At 45.7% G+C, this 21,154-nt stretch overlaps 1 protein-coding gene across 1 annotated transcript in view; it reads right to left on the bottom strand.

Annotated features, from left to right (window-relative positions):
- Positions 1 to 20,026, bottom strand: part of PRMT8 (protein arginine methyltransferase 8) — a 168,042-nt gene extending 148,016 nt beyond the window's left edge. The window contains exon 1 of the mRNA XM_055095260.2: positions 19,883 to 20,026. The gene's annotated coding sequence lies outside the window, so the exon portion shown is untranslated. The remainder of the gene's footprint in view (positions 1 to 19,882) is intronic.
- Between the last annotated feature and the right edge of the window lie 1,128 nt (positions 20,027 to 21,154).

The raw sequence follows: 21,154 nt of genomic DNA, 5'->3' as shown, positions 1-21,154 counted from the left end.
AGTGAGCTAGCAAAGGAGTTTTTCTGCTGCTGAGTCCATCAGGAAAGTCACTGGGATGTAAGCTGAGAAAGGGAGAGTGTGAGGTTTCAGAGAAATAAGGGAGTCATTTAAAAATACGTTTGTTTAGTTTGTTTTTAACGGTTACAGAACAATAGACAATAGAGCCAGGTGTCTCAGTGACATCTCTCAAGCTTTCCCAAGGTGTAACATGACTGAGAGCCCATTCTGTTGAGACCACCGGTACCCAGGAGAGACAGGGAGAGAAAGAGACCACCTAGAATAGTGTCATCTGTACAAATAACATTAAAACAGATGGGTGGAGGGAGCCAATGAATTCAAGACTTATTCAAGTTTAAGTGAAAACAAGTCATACAAAGTTGAGATAAAATATAGAACAGAGTTAGATTTATTTTTACTGCTTTTATTATCTAGGTCACAAAAAATATAAATGAAATGTAAACTACACATCCAAAGGTATGCATGATACTTAAAATTAACTGGCATATGGCCAACTGTGATTTTCTTGCAAATATTTTCCTTAGGGATTAATGTTTTTAAAATACATCTTGCAAATCGATGTGAAAAACTTTAACATCCAGTGGAAATGTGGACAGTGTTCTTGAACAGAAAATCACAGAAATTAAAATATTGTTGAAAGTTAAATGTTTCCCTTGTAAAAAAGGAAAGAAAAAATAAAAAGAAATGACCATCAATTTTAAAAGGACATTTAATGCCAAGAAAGTAATCCCTGAATCCCAAAGGGCAAAGAGCATCCCCATAAATAGAATATACTTAGCTCTATGAAACTCACCACTCTGTTCTTATTTTTCTCATTTCACTGCTAACCAGTGACTGAAGTCAGTCTGGGTCACTATTCGAACTACTGACCTAGAAAGTTCTGAGTGCATAGATAAGTAAGCCTGTGCAAATGGACGGAGCGGTCCTAATCCACATAAACACCCAGGATTGCTGGGATAGCAAAGGAATTTGCCATCGGTGCATTTGTCTGGTGGCCCTGAGGCCTCGTGGGAGAAACAGAAGACGTCGGGACTACCCGCCCCACTTCTGGACCCTAGGACGAAGAGGCTCTGTCAAAAGACCTTGTTGATATCATAGCAGGAAGGGAAGCTGCCCGTGAAAGCAGGTGTCATGAGAAGAACGCTCTGCCCTGGAGGGCAGCAAGCTGTCAAGGCTGACAGCCCGACCCCACGTGCCCTAAGGAGAACTGCCAGTGGCTCTGGTCACTTCACACAGGGTGTGGCAGTGGCTGCAGCCCACCAGCCACATGGGCGACAGCAGGGTCCCTGACACCGCGAGTGACTAAACGGGAGACGGTCCTTGCAGGAGGACCTTGCTTAAGACCCTCTGCACCAGAGCAGCCTCCCTCCGCTTCTCTGAACACGATGCCCCCATCTAGGATAAGCCAGATGCCTCACAGGTGCGCTGGCAGCTCACAGAGCAGAAGCAGGAGGCTCTGAGGCTGCCCAGGACTTCCCCAGGCTCCCCACTCGGAGGTGGCTGTGCCTTTTTCTGCAGGAATCGTAGACTCAGGGCAAGCTGGATCTGCATTTCTCCAAGGACTTCCTCCTTGGGACCCCAGACCCCGTAAGAGTCCTGTTCTTCAATTACGGCAGTGAGAATTCTGGCAAGATGAAGACTCCCAAACCCCAAGTTACTGCTCGAGCTAACTGGGCCCTCGCCGTGTGTCAGGCCCTGTGTTAGAAACACACACTGTACATCACCTCATTCCATCACCGCATGTGACACTGTGAGCTGTCTGCTGCTCTCATTTTGCAGTTGAAGGCCTTGAGGCTAGACGACCTTAGAGAACATCCCTAAGGTCACACAGGAAGTGGTCACGCTGGGATTCAGGCCCAGGTCTGCCTACGCCAAAAGCCCCCGTGTTAGGTATACCACACTCCCAGCCCCCGTGTTAGGTATACCACACTCCCAGCCCCCGTGTTAGGTATACCACACTCCCAGCCCCCGTGTTAGGTATACCACACTCCCAGCCCCCGTGTTAGGTATACCACACTCCCAGCCCCCGTGTTAGGTATACCACACTCCCAGCAAGAGTAGCTGAATGCAATGTATATATATATATATATATATATATATATATATATATATATATATCCTGAATGCACACCAGAAAGGGAATGATTACATCAATTTTAAGATACCCACACGGACACAAAGAAGGGAACAACAGACACTGAGGCCTACTTGAGGGTAGAGGGTGGGAGTACGATGAGGATTCAAAAAGTGCTTATCGAGTACTATGCCTTTTACCTGGGGGATAAAGCAATCTGTACCCCAAACCCCTAGGACACACAATTTACCTATATAACAAACCTGCACGTGTACCCCTGAGCCTAAAATAAAAGTTTAAAATAAAATAAAATATATAAAACTAAATTGTACAATACCCATACTATGTAACTGTACGTAGCTATTATAAATAAATGAGCTAGATTTACTTGTATTAACCTAGAAACTTTCTATGTCATATGGTTGAGGGGGAAAAACGAAGTTGCAGAAAATATATATAAATATATATTTTTCTTTTATAAAAAGCCCTGTGTATGTGATAAGTTTCTAGAAGCATCAAAAACTTGTGGAAGCCTACAGTGCAAACTCAGTGTTGGATACCCCAGGAGGGTGGGGTTGAAGGGGTAAGGGGTGGCCTTCCAGCTGTCATTTGAATTGTCAGAACTGGAATATTTCATTTTCATAACTTAAAAGGTAAAAGAGGACCCTTATTTTGTGTACTTTGGACACAGTAGAAGGTGAGTAAATGTTTGCCAAACTGAATCAAATTGAACCTACCAAACTCTCGCCATCCACTGGGACACCCCACCAGCTGGGCAGGCTGCCCAGAAGCAGGAATGCAGAGCCTGTGCTTGCCCTGCCGCAGAGGCCACAGCATCAGTAGAGAGAAATCACAGCCTTGCCTGCTGGATCCGTTTCTCCCATCACCCAGGCCTCCATGCTGTCGGGGAGATGCTGCAATCGATCCGCTGGAAATAACTTCACCTTGATGTTTAACCGACTCATGGCTTTTGCATTTCCAGGCGGCACAATCATATTAGCAGCCCCGTAACCCAATTATGGCCATGCACCCAGCTGAAACTTCTCAACGCAAAAGGGGACAGTGGAGCCCAGTCGGCCGCATTCCTGCCTCCTCTTAGAAAAATTACTGGTGGCATGAAATCTTTACTCTATTAATAGAGATCTTCTGCATGCTGACAATAGCAGCTCATAAAAAAAAAAAAAGAAAAGAAAAGAAAAAAGAAAGAAAGAAAGCAGCTACCTGGGTTCTGAGGGATAAAACCAGAATTTTATCACAGTAGCTCAGCCCCTGGCTTACCTGGGGCTGCTGGTGCTAAAAAGATGAGGAGCTTTTGCCTTTCAAAGGCATGAACTTGAAAGTCACTCACTGTGTCTGTGGTAACTGTACTAAGATGTTTGAAAAGCAAGTGAGTGTCAAAGACGAAGGTGACGGAGCTATGCAACAGGAAAAACTAAATATTTCTCCAGGACTGAGATGAACTTAGTGCGTGATTGGATCCTAACCATCCTCACAAGGTCACAAAGGGGAGGGGATGACTTGACTTTTTTATAAGCAGGTAAGCAGGGCCTGAGGCACCCAATAACCTTCACTCAAAGTCACAGGGCAACCAGAGCCAAGCCTTCGCCCAACCTCACCACAGGTGTGAACTCTCCATCCTGAACACATACCATCTCCCCTTGCCCGCTAAAATCACCTCTCCTGAGGAGGAATAAATTGGACATCAAGCCTCAGTTTCCTTGCGGACACAGGGTGTCATCAGGGACCAATCCCTCGGTATCCTATAGATGAAATATATCAAGCTTAATTCGCCATCCTAGGACTAGGAAAGGACCCACAAGCCTGAGCGGTTCCGAGAAGGTGGGGTTCAAAACACACGACGTTGGCCGGGCGTGGTGGCTCGTGCCTGTAATCCCAGCACTCTGGGAGGCCGAGGCGGGTGGGTCATGAGGTCAGGAGATCGAGACCATCCTGACTAACACGGTGAAACCCTGTGTCTGCTAAAAATACAAAAAAATTAGCTGGGCGTGGTGGCAGGTGCCTGTAGTCCCAGCTACTCAGGAGGCTGAGGCAGGAGAATGGCGTGAACCCGGGAGGCGGAGCTTGCAGTGAGCCAACACTGCGCCACTGCACTCCAGCCTGGGCGACAGAGCGAGACTCCGTCTCAAAAAAAAAAAAAAAAAAAAAAAAAGAAGAAAAAAAAAACATGACGTTGTCATTTCTACAGCCATATGGCACTTGGCAGTTTTGAAAGCATTTCTGCAGGATGAACTGCATGAACCTCTTCCCCCTTCCCTTGAGAAGGATGCAAGGTGGTCTAATTATCCCTGTCTGATATGCAGAGAGATTCAAACAGCTGGGAACAGGCAGAGCCAAGACTAGAAACCCTTCAACTCACCAGCTCAACGTCCTTTCTGCAGTGTGTAAAGAGCAAAGCAGGCTGGACCGGGTGGCTCATGCCTATAATCCCAGCACTTTGGGAGGCAGAGGTGGGAGGATCACCTGAGGTCAGGAGTTTGAGACCAGCCTGGCCAACATGGTGAAACCCCATCTCTACTAAAAATACAAAAATTAGCCGGGTGTGGTCGTGGGTGCCTGTAGTCCCAGATACTTGGGAGGCTCAGGCAGGAGAATCGCTTGAACCCAGGAGGTAGAGGTTGAAATGAGCCGAGATCGCGCCACTGCACTCCAGCCTGGGCGACAGAGCAAGACTCCGTCTGAAAAAAAAAAAAGAGCAAAGCAAAGCAAACTTCACTGGGGACTCCTCTACCTCTGAGATCTTTGTCTGGCCTGAGAGTGAGGGCGTCTATGGAGCCACAGCAGTCAAGCATTGTGTTGGGAACACTTCCTCCTGAGGCCCTTCGCTCAATCTTGCCTTTTCATTGCAGCCTCATGTAAACTCTTGCACCCTGTGAGAGTCCCAGCTGGAATCCGAGTTAAAAAAAAAAAAAAAAAAGATGGGGGCTTCATTCATGTTCACCATCTCCCCTCCAACACACACCCCCCAACCCCCAACACACACGGAACACCTGCCCTTGGCACCAGTGTTTGAAAACAGCCCTGTCATCAGCTCCATTTTCTGGGGGGCTCCTTCTGTAACTTCCTCTGTCAGCCATGTCCCATTGTGAGAGGGAAACGACACTGATGAATCTGTAGGGGATCTGGACGCTGTGCCATTTTATGGTGTGTGTGTTTAAATAGCTCTTGCTCCCTAATTTCATGTTGCTTAGGGTTATGTTAAAATTAGTATGTTCAGGAAATCGCAATGAGGAAAGGTGGCCCAGAAACCTTTTTTAGATAGCAAGAAGAACGGTGGCCTGCTTTTAGTTTTGTGCATGTGGATAGACTACAAAGTGAATGGGAATTGACAAAATCTGCATTTTCCTACTATCTTTTCTTGCTTGTGCCTAGTAGCCCTCAGAAAAACGGGCTCAATGCAGGGGTTTCTCTGGAGCACCTCAGCTTCAGCCTTCTCCTGTCTGGGCTACCTTACCCCGGATTTCTCAACAGTTCCTAAAGGGTTTTAATGGTGGTGCTTTCTTGTTAATGACTAGACCTCGAGTTCACAAAGCTCATCATCCTCTCCAGGTCACAACAAATAATTTCATTGTTGTGTCCAAGGCTCTTCACATTCCCTTTCATTCTCCCTTCCTGCTCCCGCCTATGGGGACCCACTCAAATGTTTTTTCACTGAAGAACATCTAACAGTTTTTTTGTGAATGTCTGTGCTCGTATAAGAGTAATGTTGGGCTATGCATCTCACTTTTTCATGCAACATGAAATCTTTTAAAAATCTTGTCACTAGGCCGGGCATGGTGGCTCACGCCTGTAATCCCAGCACTTTGGGAGGCTGAGGCAGGTGGATCACCTGAGTTCGAGACCAGCCTGGCCAACACGGCAAAACCCCATCTCTACTAAAAATACAAAAATTAGCTGGGCATGGCGGCATGCGCCTGTAGCACCAGCTAGTTGGGAGAATGAGGCAGGAGAATTGCTTGAACCCGGGAGGCCGAGGTTGCAGTGAGCCGAGATCGCGCCACTGCACTCCAGCCTGGGGGACAGAGCGAGACTTCATCTAAAAAAAAAAATCTTGTCACTAAATCTAGTTCATGGTTTCTAACTTCCACTATGTCCACCCCACTGTATCCCACTCTGCCACTTACCAGCTGTGTGATCTTGAGCAAATTACTTAACTGCTCAGTGCCTCAGATTCCTGATATATAAAATGAGACAGTAGGAGTGTCTACACTGCAGGGTGGTTACGAGGATTAAATGAATTTTGAATGTACGTATCTGAAGAGCATTGAGAAATCCTTTGCACATAAGTGCTCAAAAAAGAAAAACCCTAGCTGACATTGTTAACATTACTTCTCCATTCCCCCGGTGAAGGGTATGTCTGTCAGAGCTCTCTGCTACTGCAAACAATACTGCAATGGGCATCCTCTTATAATCGTCCAAAGGATATGAATTCACAGGAGGCTAACTAATGCATGAAGGGATGCTAACCTCACTATTGATCAAAGACACACAACACAAAACAAGAGGCCACTTTCCATCCATCAGATTAGCAGCCAGTGGGAGGTAAGCTACCACCAAGCATTGGAGAGGATGTTGGGAGCAGGATCTCTGAAGGCTGCCTCTGGGACTGCTGTAAATTGCACATCCTGGAGAGCAGTATGGCATTTCCTGTGAAGCCATTTACATACTCTGTAAATCAGCAATCCCACTGCTAGGTCTGTGTCCCAGAGAAATCTATGGACGATTATAAGAGGATGGCCATTTCTTCTGGGAATAGGACGATCCCTTTCACCTGTTGATTCAATGTTCCTGCTCTATTTTTAATCCATTTCCACACTTTCACCACCTCATTTCATGTGTTGAGTCCCAAGTGACTGCATTGCTTTTTTCAAAACAAAACAAAAAACAACAAAACGAAGACCACAAAAAAAGAATTTTTTCTTGGAGCTAGAGACCAATTTGGGTCACATGACCAGGCCATAAAGATGAGCACCTAGAATGGAAGGCCAGGCAGGCACCGAGACCTGCAGCCTCTTGCCCAGAGAGCCTTTCTCACCTCTCCTGTTGCTGCTTTCCAGCCCCATCGGCCTCCTGAGCTGTCTCCTCCCTCCAGCCCTTCCTGCCTGGGCTGGGCAGATTTCCCTCTCGGGAGTCTCAGGTACTGCCCACTGCCTTGGGATCACATGCTTTGCATGTCATCTCCTCTGCATTCTGACCCTGCTTTTGTCTTTCCCCAGTGGAATTCCCTGAACCATTATTTCAAAGTGTTTCCATTCTGCCCAAACAAGAGAGTTAAGTTCCTTGAGCGTGTGTCTTACTCTGCAGTCGGCCAATGCTCCGAATGGCAGAATCACAGTCCTGGGTTCACCTCCACAGGCTGAAGTGCAAGGTGACTTGCTTCCTGCAAAATGGAAAGTGAAACCAAAAAAAGCCCTATCTCTATCTTGCAGTGAGGCCTGCTGTGGGCAGCCCTGTCAGATTGTGGCCTTCTCCCTGCCATCACCATCATCTCAGCCACACCAGGCCTCTGCCCAAACCCCCTCTGATCTGGGTCTTCCACTTCAACTCGGGCCTTCTCTGAGAAGGGATCCCACGTCCCTCACAACCCCTTCTGGGGGGACTTGGGGGCACTTGCCCCACAGGCTGAGAAAGAAGCTTCAGCATTCTTTAAACTCTGCAGTCTATTCCAAACTCCTCTGTCTTTAAGCAAAAATTCCTGCTCCTTTAATGCCCTCACTGCCTGCCGAGAGCATTCTGTACCCCTCCCTGGCTGCTGCCAGCCAGGTTCCTCCCAGTAGGTAAATAGGCTCAAGCCTCAGCCAGCTCCCTGCGATGCGCTTTCAAGACAAGCTTCTTGGAAGAGTACACTATACATTTCTCCATTTGCTCACCCCCTATTCAGTTCACAACCCTTGGCTCAGACTCTCCGAGGAAACAGTTCTGGCCAATGTCTCTAGAAGGGAGCTTCTCCTTTGATATGTAACATTTTTCAGCCCTTACCTTGCTTGACTGCAGCCTTTGACACCACGTACCTCTCTTTCTTGGAATCCCATCTTTCCTTGATCTCTGGGATGCCATTCCGTTGTGGTTTTTCATCCTCTCCAGGTCCCTCCCCTCCACCAGCTCTGAAACTTGCATGTCCCCAGGTCTCACACTTGGCTCTTCCCCCTCTGACTCCTTGATCCTGACCTCCCACGCTCCCCATCACAGTGAACATCATCTGTCATGCATATCTGGAGGCCTCTGCCTTCTGGAGGTCATTCTGCATCTCTCTTCTGCCTTCGGCCCCACATTGAAATAGTCCCCAAGTGCTAGTAACTCCAGTTTGGTGCCCTCTCTGCTACTGATCTCTCTCTCTCTCTGTGCCCACTCTCACTGCTTTGGATCAGGCCCCCACCCTTGTCAAGTCAAACCACTGCTGTAACTTTCTCACTGGTCTCAGTCTTGCCTCCTCCCAGCCCATTCTCTGAAATGCAAAAGGGTATTTCTAGAACAAAAATCTATGTCACTCCTCTGTCTAAGGGCTAGCCATTGCCTTCAAAACCAAATCTAAATTCCTTAGCATGACACACAAGGCCCTGCAGGATATGGATATTCCTTGTCTCTAAAGCCTCAAATGTCTAACTCCTGGCTAACTCCTCTCATCTCTCCAGAGTCGAACAGCCTCACCTCCAGCACACCTGCCTGGCACTGCCCCAGCTTCTGGCTTGAAACTCTTCCCAAGTGCTCCAAGAGGTCCCCCAGGCTCACTGGTCTCTACTCCTGCTGATGCTGTATTAGATTGTCCCCCACTAGGCTATAAACTCCCTGTCTTTAGCTTCTGTGTTTCCAGCAACTATCATAGTGCCTGGGCCTTAGCAGTTGCTCTAGAAATGTTGGATGGATGAATGAATGGACGAGTGAATGAATGAATGAATGTTCTACTCTATGGGTCAACCCTGCCTCAAGTATATTATAGTATGAATAATTCTTGCTGCCAAACTAGAAAGGTTCAGAAAATGTGAGTACAATTAAGTGACGTGAAACTACGTCACTTGACAAGTTTAAAATGGGTAGGGAGTAAGGTAAGGGAAAGAGACTTAAGGTTTATTTGGTAGCTACTTATGGTTTCCTGGTAGGCATTTTTAAAAATGTTATTTTAGTTAATCACCATAAGAATACTCTGAAATCAATATTGTCTTCATTTTACAGATTTGGAAACAAGATATGAAACAATCAACTTGGTTGTAAGGGAGGAGACCACCCCTCATATTGTCTTATACCCAATTTCTGCTTCCAAAGAAAGAAGAAGTAAAAACTAAAGGCAGAAATGGAATCCACGGGCAGATAGCCCAGCACTGTGCTCTGGGCCTGGTAGTTAAAAATCAACCCCTGACCAAACTGCTTGTGTTATCTATAGATTGCAGACATTGTATGGAAAAGCATCGTGAAAATCCCTTCCTGTTCTGTTCCGTTCTGATTACTGGTGCATGTAGCCCCCAGTCACATATCCCCACTTGCTCAATCAATCACGACCCTTTCACACTGACCCCCTTAAAATTGTAAGCCCTTAAAAGGGACAGGAACTGCTCACTCAGAGAGCTCAGTTTTTGGAGACATGAGTCTGCCGGTGCTCCCAGCTGAATAAAGCCCTTTCCTTCTACAACTTGGTGTCTGAGGGGTTCTTGTCTGCGGCTCATCCTGCTACATTTCTTGGTTCCCTGACCTGGAAGCAAGGTGATTAACAGACAGTTGAGGCAGCCCCTTAGGCCTGCCATGTGCTGCTCCGGTAAGGTGGTCCACCGGGGCAATTGCCTACCCAGGAGTGCTCTTTGGATCCGCATCACTCAGGCTGGTCAGAGTCCCCCACAGGGATGCTCCACAGGGCAGGCCCCCATGGAAGATCCACACAGTGGCTGAACACCGGGAAGGAACTGGCACTTGGGAGTCCAGACATCTGAAACTTGGTAAGACTGCTCTTTGGAACTTGCGCACTCCATTTGAGTGGAAGCATGGCCTGATCACCCACGACATGCCTGTACTGTCACTTTGGTTTTTGTTTTTGACTTGACTTGGATTGCTTGATACTTTGGTTTTGGTTTTGACCTGGCTTGGATTTCTTGATACTCTGATGGTTTTGGTTCAGGTTTGGTATAAACTGTAAAAGTGTGTGTGTGCCCTTTTTACCTGTTCTTTGTTTTGTGGTGTGCGTGTGGTGTTAGCATGGTGTTTTGTCTCAAGGAAGCATGGGTCAGGCACAAAGTAAGCCCACCCCACTAGAAACTATGTTGAAAAATTTCAAGAAAGGATTTAAGGGAGATTACAGTGTTACCATGACACCAGGAAAACTTAGTAACTTTGTGTGAAATAGGCTGGCCAGCATTAGAGGTGGGTTGGCCATCAGAAGGAAGCCTGAACAGGTCCCTTGTTTCAAAGGTATGGCACAAGGTAACCTGTAAGCCAGGGCACCCAGACCAGTTCCTGTACATAGACACTTGGTTACAGCTGGTTTTAGACATCCCCCTCCGCCCCACCCACAGTGGTTGAGAGAACAGCAGCATAAGCAGCTGACAGAGGCAAGGAAAGACCAGCAGAGACAGAGGAAGAGACATAGTGACAAAGATGGGGTCAAGGAAAGAGAGATAGAGAGAGAGAGAGGAAGAGACAGAGAGACAAAGATGGAGTCAAGGAAAGAGAGATAGAGAGAGGCGGAGAGAGGAAGAGACAGAGAGACAAAGATGGAGTCAAGGAAAGAGAGATAGAGAGAGAGAGGCGGAGAGAGTAAGAGACAGAGAGACAAAGAGAGAGTCAAGGTAAGAGAGATAGAGAGAGAGAGGCAGAGAGAGAGGAAGAGACAGAGAGACAAAGACAGAGTCAAGGTAAGAGAGAGAGAGAGAGGCAGAGAGAGAGGAAGAGACAGAGAGACAAAGACAGAGTCAAGGTAAGAAAGAGAGAGAGAGGCAGAGAGAGGAAGAGACAGAGACAAAAGGAAAGTCAAAGAGAGAGAGACAGAAAGTCAAAGAGAGAAAGAAATACAGAAACAGAGAAATATACAAGTAGTTAAGAAAAAAAAAAGTGTACCCTATTCCTTCAAAAGCCAGGGTAAATTTAAAACCTATAATTGATCATTGAAGGTCTTCTCCGTGACCCTATAACACTCCAATACCACCTTGTTGTCAGTGTAAACAAGGGCATAGCCTGAAAGCACTGAGGCCGCTGACAACCTGTAGCCTTCCTATCAAAAATCCTTAACCCAGTGACCCGCAGCTGGCCCAAGTACATTCAGTCTGTAGCAGCAACTGCTACACTAACGGAAGAAAGTAGAAAAATAACTTTTAGAGGAAACATCATTGTCAGCACACCTCACCAGTTCGGAAGTATCTTAAGGGGAAAAAAAAAGGGGGGGACAAAAAGGTAGCTTACTAACTTAAAAATCTTAAAGTATAGGGCTATTGTGTTAAAAAAAAAAAAAAAAAGAAAGAAAAAGATGATTTAATAACATTAGCCACTGAAAATTCCCTTAACCCAGCAGGTTTCCTAGCAGGAGATCTAAATCTTAATTACCATACAAAGGTCCGACCAGACCTATGAGGAACTCCCTTCAGGACAGGATGATAGATGGTTCCTCCAGGGTAATTGAAGGGAAAAATTAAAAAGCCATCTATACCAATTCTAAGTCAATTTGGACTAAACAAGATCTTATTAATAGCAAAGGATAATTGAAATCTCAAACTTACAAGGTTTTCAACAAAAGTAAAGTTTGCTAAAAGTTAACAATGTAACATGTATTATAGTAACTTCTAATCTTGTGGCCTTGGACAGTCTAGTCCACAGACATAAAGGAAGTTCGCTTTGGAAAAGAATGATTATCTTCGAAAAAAGGGAAAAAAAGAGGGGGAGCAGAATTTATGTAAAAAAAAATGTTATATGGTAAATTCTTGTCCTGAAATAAATTAACTAGTTGTTTAAAATATGTATATTTGTAATAAGTCAGAAAGTTGAGGCATGTCAAAAAATTGTCTGCAAAAGTTGTGAAAAAAAGTTATAAAAAAAGAATTTATGCAAGAAATGTTATATAATTTAAAAGTAATTAGGCCTTCCGAATGTAAAACTATTGAAAAAAAAAAAAAAAGTTTATGTGCAAGGTGTGTAAGGAAAGTAAAATATACCTCTGGTAAAAGAATTACAAGAAGGCATAAGAATGTGAATGTTTACCTACATTAAATGGTTAAAAAATTTTGTTTTGAAGGTTTCAGCAAGTTTTAAAACGTTAATTATAAAGAAAATTCTGTGTGTAAACATATTGGCTAAAGTTAAAGGGGTATCATCCAGTTTTTCTGTGAACTGAACATTAAAATAAAAACACAGTGGGTTTTTCTTAAGGCACTAACCTGCTCTTTAACAAAAATTATAAAAGGTTAAAAAGAGTCTATAAAAATTTTACCTTATGGTCAGACATTAAAAATTAAATAAATATGTCTACAAGGTTTTATTAAAACTAAGTTTAACATTAATAACACACTAATATAAAAGTGAAATTTAGCTTATCTGGTATAAAAATCATACAGAAAACATTGTCAAATATAAAATGGTGTTTGGCTTTCTTTGGTCTAAAAAACTAGTAAAAATAGGTGCTAAAGGAAATTTCTCAGAAGACACCAAGGACTATAAAGTCCACTGCTGATGTCCCCACATTTAAAACAAAAGGTCAATTTCTTAAAAATTATATACTTGGTTTAGCACATGTACCACCCCTAGAATTTCTGGTAATCCAGCACCAGCCTGACGATCATGTTCTCATCAAAGGGTGGAAAGAAGGAAAACTCAAGCCAGCCTGGGAAGGACCCTACCTTGTGCTGCTAACCACTGAGACTGCTGTTCATACAGCAGAAAGGGGATAGACTCACCACACCCGAGTCAAGAAAGCGCCACCCCCTCTAGAGTTGTAGGGCATAGTCTCAGGGGAAAACCCTACCAAATTAAAGCTAAGAAAAATTTAACTCTCTTTCATCTATTCTATGATTGTTTCTTCTTTCCTCACTCTATTGCTGACCATCTAGTTATTAACATAACCAAGTCAATTTCGCCTCAAACTATTGCATTTAATGCTTGCCTTGTTATATCCTGTGGGGACTTGCCAAGTCAAAGACAGCTCTCTACTTCAGAAAAGTACCTCTATCCCTCCTGACTCTCCTCAGACTGGGCATTAGTAAATTAGGACCATTTAATCCAGGGAGATTTCAATAAAAACCTCGATATCAACCAGTAGTCTTGCCCCCAGATGTAGAGCTTTTATGCCATAGTTGGTCCAACGTTCTGTGGACCACTAAAGAGCAAGGATGGACTGCCCCCACCGTTTTTTGTAGTTTCCTAAAATCATACATTCATTTTACTAGAGGATCATAGAAGTTAAAACTTAAAACAAACTTTGGCAGTTAAGACAGCATACCAAGATGCAAATGCCAGGTTGGAATGGATCAAATACTCTGTCCACACGTTAAGCAAAAGCAATTGTTATACTTGTGCGCACAGCAGGCCAGAGGCCCACATTGTCCCCTTTCCACTAGGGTGGTCCTCCAGTCACCCAGGCATGGGCTGCATGGTAGCTCTTTTCCAAGATTCTACAGCCTAGGGTAACAAGTCTTGCCAAGCTCTCTCTCTGCTATATCCCGAAATCCTGCACCCTGCGGGTCAGCCCCCGAGGGCCATCCAGCTTCCGTCTCCCAACATTAAGTTCACTTCATGTCTCTCACGACAGGGAGGAAACTTAACGTTCCTTGGAGACCTGAAGGGATGCAGTGAGCTTAAGAATTTTCAAGAGCTTATCAATCAGTCAGCCCTTGTTCATTCCTGAGCGGATGTGTGGTAGGCCTTTACTGGCCACTCTGCCGAATAACTGGAGTGGCACTTGTTCTTTAGTCCAATTGGCTATCCCTTTCACCCTGGCATTTCATCAACCAGAGGGAGAAAAATAAGACACTGTAAAGCGAGAGAAGCTCGTCTTTCGACACTCACATCTATTTAGATGCAGCTGGAGTCCCATGGGAAATACCTGATCAATTAAAGCCCAAAATCAAATAGCTGCAGAATTTAAGTAATATTTTGGTAGGTGACAGTTAATAAAATGTAAACTAAATAAACTACATCTATTACAACCAACAGCAATGAGCTTTTCATGAGTTAAAAGAAAAATTCATGTCAGCCCCAGCCCTGGGGCTACCTGACCTGACAAAACCTTTTACACTATCTGTGTCAAAGAGAAAATTTTAAAAAATGGCAGTTAGAGTTTTAATCCAGACTGTGGGGCCCTGGCCGAGGCCAGTGGCCTGCCTCTCTAAACAACTAAACAGGGTTTCTAAGGGTTGGCCCCCATGTTTGAGGGCCTTGCCAGCAATAGCCCTGCTAGCACAAGAAGCGGATAAGCTAACTCTTGGGCAAAACCTAAACATAAAGACCCCCCATGCTGTGGTGACTTTAATAAATACCAAAGGACATCAATGGCTAACAAATACTAGACTAACTAGATACCAAAGCTTGCTATGTGAAAATTCCCACATAACCATCAAAGTTTGCAATACCCTGAACCCTGCCACCTTGCTCCCAGTATCAGAGAGCCCAGTTGAACATAACTGTATAGAGGTGTTGGACCCAGTTTATTCTAACAGGCCCAACCTCCGAGACCATCCTTGAACATCAGTAAACTGGGAGCTGCACGTGGACAGGAGCAGCTTCACCAACCCTTGCAAAGTGACTCTGAGGAAGATGATGAGCCCTGCTCCAGTCACACCCGGAAGCTGACTGGTCCACGCATGGCCAAAGCATGAGGAAACTCATCGTGGGACTCATTTTCCTTAAAATTTGGACTTGTACAGTAAGGACTTCAACTGATCTAGGACTGTTCCCAGTATATACATCAAGTCACTGAGGCAGGACAAAAGGTTGCTACAGTCCTATTATTTTATGGTTATTATAAGTGAACAAGGACCCTAAAAGGAAATTATTTCTTTAATGCTATACAAGGTATGTAGCCCAGGAAACAACTGGCCAGTATGTGTTACGACCCCTCTGAGCCTCCCATGTCCACAGCTTTTAAAATAAGATCAAGGACTGAAGACTGGTAGGGACTCGTAAATGATACAAGTAAAGTATTAGCTAGAACAGAAGAAAAAGGGGTCCCCAAATGCATAATCTTGAAATTTGATGCCTGTGCTATCATTAATAGCAGTAAGTTAGGAAGGGGATATGGCTCTTTTAATTGGAAAAAAGGCTATATGACCGAAAATAAGTACATTTGTCACGAATTAGGACTCTGTAAAAATGAATGTGGATGCTGGTCTTGTGTCATTTGGGCCATTGGATAAAAAATGAAAAGGATCCAGTATACCTTCAGAAAGGAAAAAGTAGCCCTTCCTGTACTAAGGGACAATGTAACCCCTTAGAGCTAGTAATAACCAATCCCCTTAATCCTCGCTGGAAAAAAGGGGAGCATGTGACCTTAGGAATCGATGGGGCCAGACTGGATCCTCGAGTAAATATCTTAGTTTGAGGAGAAGTTTACGAACACTCTCCTGAGCCAGTGTTTCAAACTTTCTATGATGAACTAAATGTGTTAGTACCAGAAATTCCAGGAAAAATAAGAAATTTGTTTTGCAATTAGCCGAGCATGTAGCCCAGTCTCTCAATGTCACTTCATGTTATGTATGTGGAGAACCTGTAATGGGAAATCAATGGCCATGGGAAGCCTGAGAATTAGTACCTACAGACCCAGTTCCTGACGAATTCCCAGCTCAAAAAAATCACCCTAATAATTTCTGGGTCCTAAAAGCCTCAATTATTGGACAATATTGCATAGCTAGAGAAGGAAAAGAATTCACTCACCCCATAGGATGACTTAGTTGTCTGGGACAGAAACCGTATAATGGTACCACAAAAACAGTCACTTGGTGGAGTTCAAATCACACAGAAAGGAATCCATTTAGTAAATTCCCAAAGTTACAAACCGTGTGGACCCGCCCAGAGTCCCACTGGGACTGGACGGCCCCCACTGGATTATACTGGATATGTGAGCATAGAGCTTACACCAAATTACCTGACCAGTGGGCAGGTGGTTGTGTTATTGGCACTATTAAACCATCTTTCTTCCTACTGCCCATAAAGACAGGTGAACTCCTGGGCCTTCCTGTCTATGCTTCCCACGGAAAGAAAAGCACAGCTATAGGAAATTGGAAAGATGAAAAATGGCCCTCTGAGAAAATCATACAATATTATGGGCCTGCTACTTGAGCACAAGATGGCTCATGGGGATACCAGACCCCCATTTACATGCTCAACCAAATCATACAGTTACAAGCTGTCTTAGAAATAATCACTAATAAAACCGGCAGAGCCTTGACCATTCTGGCCCGGCAAGAAACTCAAATGAGAAATGCTATCTATCAAAATAAATTGGCTCTCAACTACTTGCAGCTGAAGGAGGGGTCTGTGGGAATTTTAACCTTACTAATTGCTGTCTACGCATAGATGATCCAGGGCAAGTAGTTGAAGACATAGTTAGAGATATGACAAAACAGGCACATGTGCCTGTGCAAGTGTGGCATGGATTTGACCCTAGGGCCATGTTTGAAAAATGGTTCCCAGCGCTAGGAGGATTTAAAACTCTTATAATAGAAGTTATAATAGTAATAAGAACTGCTTACTGCTCCCTTGTTTGCTACCTGTACTTCTTCAAATAACAAAAAGCTTCATCGCTACCTTAGTTCACCAAAATGCTTCAGCACAAGTGTACTATATGAATCACTATCGATCTGTCTTGCAAGAAGACGTGGGTAGTGATAAAAGTGAAAACTCCCACTAATAAGTGAGGTTCTCAAAGGGGGAGAATAAGGGAGGAGACCACCTCTCATACTGTCTTATGCCAAATTTCTGCCTCCAAAGAAAGAAGTAAAAACTAAAAGGCAGAAATGGAATCCACAGGCAGATAGCCCGGCACTGCACCCTGGGCCTGGGAGTTAAAAATCAACCCCTGACCTAGCTGCTTGTGTTATCTATAGATTTCAGACATTGTATGGAAAAGCTTTGTGAAAATCCCTCTCCTGTTCTGTTCCGTCCTGATTACTGGTGCATGCAGCCCCCAGTCACATATCTCCACTTGCTCAATCAATCACGACCCTTTCACGCAGACTCCCTTAGAGTTGTAAGCCCTTAAAAGGGACAGGAATTGCTCACTTGGGGAGCTCGGTTTTTGGAGATGTGAGTCTGCCAACGCTCCCAGCTGAATAAAGCCCTTTCCTTCTACAACTTGGTGTCTGAGGGGTTCTTGTCTGCAGCTTGTCCTGCTACAGCTGAGGCTACACAAATTAAATTTGAGGCAAAGCCAAAATTTAAGCACAGATCCCTGCCTGATTCCAAAACCCATGCTTGTCCTCCTACATGATACCAAAGTTCTGTCCAGGTAACCACGAAGGTTAGCAGGTGGAGCTGACACCTCAGAGGCTGGTGGGAAATAACAAGCACCGAAGAAAACCTACAATTAGAAATGCTCTTGGGGATCATTTTACAGGTGAGAAAACTGAGGCCCAAAGAGCTGAAGGGAATGCAGGCTGCTGGGCTGCTCCATAACTCAGGTGGACATGTACCCCTTCCAGTGTCCCAGATCAGAGCCCTTTCCCTATGGCCCCACCCCATGCACTGCCTCCTGGAACCAGAAGCCTCCCTGTAGGCTGGCCCCTGGGAGTGCACTGAGGAAGGGGGCCATGCTGCCCAGAGCTGGAGCCCACCCCAGTGGCAGGCCAGCAGCACAGTGGTGAGTTTCCCTGTAGCAGCAGAGAGAGACCTTGCAAACTGCCTCAGCAGCCTCAGCCTCCATCCCGTTGCTCATGGCTCTGAGTTCTTTGTGAGGTTAATGGTTCTGCTTTTGCATAAGTCAGCCTGACAACCTGCTCTTTCAAACACTAAAACAAAACCAAAATGCTGCGATTAAATGTGGTGTCATCAAAGTGCCTGTTTCCCAGAGATGGCAGTCAACCGGGAGGGGAGCCAGAGTGAGGACTCAACAGCAAGTCCTATTTGTCCCCAGGGACACATTTCAGGCTCTTGTGTCTTGAAGTTTTCCAAAGTGGCCAAAACAACAGCATTTGGGTAACGGGATATGAAAACCGTGTCTTTTATATGTGGCCCAGACCATTTCACGTGACAGATGGCTGGAGCCCAGTCTCCCACCAGTCCTGGCACCAGCTCCTGAGGACCCAGGATCTAAGCAAACAGATATAAGCCCCTGGATCCACCACCCCACCCCCCGGCAGGATGGCGATGGCTGGAGAGCAAGGGAATCTGCTTCTGCTGCTCTGCCAAGTGAAGCCCAGACCTTAGCGTGGAATGTGTCTACCCCAGAGGAAGCCGAGGCCGGAGCATGGCTTGCAGGAGTGTCCTTCTGTCCCACCAGATAAAAATGACTTGGGAGGCTGCCAAAGCCAGACTTGAGACCCGACAGGCACGGCACAGAAATAAATGTCTGCTCCTCGATGCTAACGATCTATGGGAATGGACATGTGCCTTTCCTCATTTTAAAAAAACAATTATGTTTTTAAGCTAAATTTAAGACATGGAGGAGGAGGAGTGGGAGGGCTCTCTATTGGTAAGAAAGTCTTATATTTTCCTTGTCCTCTCCAAAGCATAGTCACAATATCGTCTCCTCCCAGTGGAATGCCTGATATTTGATGTGATTTTTGACTCGGGTTCCAGCTCGACTGAAAACACGCAGTAGATGCCGTGCTCCCCGTCCCAGGGCTTTACCCTTCCCCACGGAACTGCACTCCAGATTCACTGAAGCAGCCCCAGCTCCACATTTTGCTTCTCCCTCACTGCCCTGTGAGTAGGTGAGTATTTGAGTCAAGACTCGATTTCATCTATCCACAGAAACAGACTCTGGTCAGCTAAAGAGCACAGATGGAACTCACTGGGAGGAAATCAGGCTGTTCTAGACACGACTAGAAAGCATGGAAGAAAGCAAGCAAGCTCATGCTGCAGCAAGAGACTGAGCTGGACACCGTGGTGACCGCCCTCACTGTCATTGTCACTGCCACCCTCCCAACCCACTGCCTCTACTGGAATGATTCTCAATGGGGCCTGCACCTTTGCATTACTCTTAAGTTGCAAAGACCTAGACATGAACACCTAACTCTCTCACTGCTGGGAGGCTGTCACAGCGTCTGGCTTTTTCAGCTTCTCAGTGGGAAACAGTCCACTCCCACCATGGAGGCTCATACAAAGGGGGTCCCCAATATGGAAGGGGGTTCATAGGCTGTGCAACCAAAACAGACAAACAAAAAGACATCTGCACAGCAGGTCAGCTATTATCCCCATTTCACAGATGAGGAAACTGAGGCCCATGGCTTCATTACATTAAGTGACTCACTCGCTATCACACAGCCAGTAAGAAATGTCCCACCTGTTATGGGTCGCTGTGCTTTGGTCACCAAATCAGGATGAGCTGTCTGGAGAGAGAGAGAGAGAGTTTTGAGTCTGCCGCCTTGCATTGATGGACTACACCCACCTCTGAGGCTCGTGCCAATGCTCTTGAGTTGAGAACATCCCATATGAGGTGGGTTCTTCCATGTTGGCCAATGGTTCAGTACAGCCAGTCTCAGCCTTTCTCTCTCTCTCTCTCTCTCTCTCTCTCTGTCTGTCTCTCTCTCTCTCTTTCCCCTCTCTCCCCTCTCTCCCCTCTCCCCCTCTCCCTCTTTCTCCCCCTCAAACCACCCCCCCATTCCTGTGATCTTTCTTGGCTCCCTCTGGCTCCATCACCAACATACTCACAGCATGATGAGGTCAGGGAACTGAGCATCCTTCTGGCTGGGGTGCTGTGTGAGGCCATGCCTTGGACAAGCCAGGAGAAAGGACGCGAGCCTTGTGATGAGGTGTCTGGGCTTCATTTAACTCGAGGCCATTGAGAGCCCTGGAAGGGTTTTCAGCAGGAGAGTGATCTGATTAGGTATTCGGAAGTACAATGGATAGGAGGGAATAAAGAGTGGAGGTGAAGAGGCTAATTAGTAGGCTCTGTGGTAGACAGAGAGTGGTAGCGGGGATGGAGAATAGTGAGCAAATCAAATACTAAACAGAAGGAATTCAAGGTCTTGGTGATTGCTTAGGCAAGGGGTGGGTGGCGAGGGGGCAAAGGGGAGAAGTCAAGCCGCTTGGGAAGCTGGGAGCTCAGCAGTGTCATTTTCCAAGAGAGACAACCCAGGTAGATGAGCAGGTAAAAGAAAGCATGCAGCTTCAGGGTTCGAGGGCTCAGAAGGTAGGTCTGGAAGCAGATAGGTCAGATACAGCTTTCTCCTTGGTCAATAGATCGCTCCCCTTCCCTCCTCTCTGTTCCTCCAGCTGAAGGCTGTAGCCAGTCTGCTTCCGCCTTCCTCACTGGGTATTGCAAAGCAAGCTATCTAAGCAAGGCGGAAGCCCCTGGCAGGTAGCAGCACAAAGCCAAGACACCAAGGCTCTCCCGTCAGCTCAGCTGCAAACCAGCTTTGTGACCGTGAGCAAATCCTCCTCCCTGGGTCTTGGTTTTCTGGCCGTCACTACCATTCCAGGGTTTTATGGACGAATATTTGAGGAGGTGAAGTGCTATGTAAATGTTTACTGCTAATAACAAACCATCCACAAAACGTCTGTGTATCGCCTGGGCAACCCAACGGCTTTAAAAATCTTAAGTGGCTCTTGTTCTTCTGATTCATCACATTCTATGCATTTAACTTCCAGAACAAATTTAGCCCTCAAAATATCTTGGTACATTTTCTACCCACCCTTTAACATTTAAATCCTCCATCTTCCATGCCACTTCACCATTTCTGCACACCTGTTCCCCAACACACCCTCATCCTTTTCCTCTTCAAGCAACCAGCCCAGCCCCACCCACCCTTCCTCCAGAGGAGGCAAAAGCCACCGAAGACACTGCTTTCCTGGGTCTGCTCCAGCCATAACCTGAAAGAGAAACTGGCAGAGCATCTCAGGTGGGGAGGGGAAGTTAGGACCCAGTAAAGTGGGGTGAGGTAGCTAGAGTCAAAGTTGACAACTAGAGTAATCCCTGCCTCC

This window comes from Pan paniscus, chromosome 10 (genome assembly GCF_029289425.2).
Source record: "Pan paniscus chromosome 10, NHGRI_mPanPan1-v2.0_pri, whole genome shotgun sequence".
Lineage (NCBI taxonomy): Eukaryota > Metazoa > Chordata > Mammalia > Primates > Hominidae > Pan > Pan paniscus.
Note: the sequence above shows the minus strand (reverse complement) of the source record. Positions and strands in the feature narration are given on the sequence as shown.